Source organism: Quercus suber, unplaced genomic scaffold (genome assembly GCF_002906115.3).
Source record: "Quercus suber isolate HL8 unplaced genomic scaffold, Cork oak 2.0 scaffold_242, whole genome shotgun sequence".
In the NCBI taxonomy this organism is placed as follows: domain Eukaryota; kingdom Viridiplantae; phylum Streptophyta; class Magnoliopsida; order Fagales; family Fagaceae; genus Quercus; species Quercus suber.
In genome coordinates this window covers 710226-712625 of record NW_027069699.1, presented here as the reverse complement: position 1 = coordinate 712625, position 2400 = coordinate 710226, and the positions used below count along the sequence as shown (strand labels likewise).

The 2400-nt window shown below is 31.9% G+C and overlaps 1 long non-coding RNA gene across 1 annotated transcript; it reads left to right on the top strand.

Moving 5' to 3' along the window:
- The first annotated feature begins 772 nt into the window (after positions 1 to 772).
- LOC136070548 (uncharacterized) lies at positions 773 to 2151 on the top strand. Its single transcript, XR_010631766.1, has 4 exons — positions 773 to 863; positions 1267 to 1391; positions 1540 to 1605; positions 2028 to 2151. It is a non-coding gene; the product is annotated as an uncharacterized LOC136070548 (long non-coding RNA).
- The last annotated feature ends 249 nt before the right edge of the window (positions 2152 to 2400 follow it).

Below are 2400 nucleotides of genomic sequence, written 5' to 3'. Positions count from 1 at the left end.
ATTTATTGTTTTTGTTCTTTTGCTTGATTAATTTAATCATCTTCTTTTTTAAAATTTTATTAAAAAAAAATCTAGGTGGTGTAAATAAAATCTTAAGTAAAAGTTTGGAGTTGTCACAAAGTTAGATTTGTTATGTTTATCCGTTGTTCTTCTGTGTGGCTGTAATGGTTTGTATGCTAAAAAATACTCACTTGGGTACCCTTTAATTTTTTTCAAAAATTATGAACTTTCTGTTTGTGTGTGTGTGTGTGTTTTTTATAAAATAGTTTTGAAGTTAATCTTGTGATTTTGAATCATGAAGTTAATTATGTGATATATTTTGTATATGGGTAGAATTTTTGGAACTTTTGTAATTTAATCATTTTTTATTCTATTTATTTTCTTTGTTAATTAAGCTTATTTGGATGATGATTTTTTTTTTTTGGTCAAAGTCCCCAGTAGATTTGATTCCTCTCTTTCCATATTTGATTTTGGATTTAGTATTAATATTTTCTGATTGATTGACAATCTAGTGTTTAGCGTCGATTAGCTTATGGTTAAGCCCAATCACTCACTCATTCATAACCCAATTCTTCTTTTCCTTTTTGTCATTTTCACATTTTTTCAATTTAATTTTGTTTGTTTATGATGTTTAGGAATTGGCTGGCTTAAGCGTAGTTGCATCCATAACAAAGGTATATAGTGTGTTTGTGTTAGGAATATATTAAGGCTTGCAATTGCATTCAAATTGTTTGATGATTTGTCTCTGTGAAAATCCAATTTCTTGTTCCTAGGAGGAAAGTATCCTTGCAGATTCTGGCACAGAGCAATTGGAGTTTATTGCTCTATCTCAAAGGACAGGAGACCCAAAGTATCAGCAGAAGGTAGTTGATCATGTTTATATGCACATGATTTTCATTTTTTTTTTGTTTGGGGGGGGAGGGGGGGATGTCGGATTGGTGACATGTGCATGTATGTAGTGTTTGCTGTTTTATTGGACTTTGGGCCCCAGGAGTAAAGGGTGGGGTTTGCATTGGTCGAAGTCTTACAAAACCAAAGATATTGTTTTATGAGTTTCTATTTGTATTAAAGGTCAAAGTCTTGTGAAAATTTTCAATCATTAAGTTCCTTTGTAGGCACAAAGAGCCTGACTTGTATGCAAAGCATATTCAGTTAAGGAGCTATTCTAGGGTTTGCACACTTCCAAGTTCCAATATGGTTATGATGAAGGAACTTTTCTAGGCATTGATATGCTGACAGTGAATTGAATGGCTTGCATATTTTCAGGTGGAGAATGTTATAGCACAAATTAATAAAACTTTTCCTGATGATGGCTTGCTTCCTATCTATATTAGTCCACAAAGAGGAACATCACAATACTCTACCATAACCTTTGGTGCTATGGGTGACAGGTATTCATCATATTGAAATTTTGATGTGATTTATACTACCTTTTGTGAGTTTCAGATTTTATTTTTACTTATGTCTAGGTCCCTAAACAATTATCTTATATTTGTTACCTCTGTTATGTTGTGGTTAACGTAAAAAAATTGATTGCAGCTTTTATGAATACTTGCTCAAATTTTGGATACAGGGGAATAAGACTCCTGCTGTGAAGCTTTATAGGTGAGAAGTCTTTGCCATTTCATCTATATCAATAAGACTGCATTTTAATCACCTTAACTAACTAAATACCTTCTGTTTTTATTTTATTTTATTTTATTTTTTATTTATTAAATCATCTTGATTCAAAAGCTAAGAAAATCATATTTGCTTCAAAAAATAAGACTTTTCATGGAGCCAAACTCATTAATAGTTATAGTAGGCTTAGTAGCAGAAAGAAACTGTCATTTTTACTTGGATTCAAAGGAAAATAATTTTCTTTTATATTTGACATGATTTTTATTTAATATGGTATGTGACTTATATTTGTCTTTCTGTTTTTCAAAAAATTTAGATTAAGCTGAATATCCAGTTTAATATCATTAGCATTCTTCCCCTTGAATTTCATCTTGATGTTAATAATTCTTGTGGAATCTTGGAAGCAGAGAAATGTGGGAGAAATCAATGAAAGGTCTATTAAGCTTGATTAGGAGAACAACACCATCATCTTTTACATACATCTGTGAGAAGAATGGGGATTCTCTGTCAAACAAGGTAAATTTATGTGTATAGTACTAGTAATATCGCATTTTTGTCATGGTTTGGGGGTGATGTACTGGATTTTTTCACTTTGTTTTGGTCTGATCAAGCAGGAATATATCACATTAGTAATATCAAAAGGTGAATCAAAATTCGGGTTTTGGGGTGTTCTGGCTTGAAAAGCAAAAGCAATCCTTGATGATGGCAACATGTCCCAGCAATATGATATGCTTGAGAGAATGAGATCGCAGCCCTTCAACAACTCAGCAGTTGGCTAGG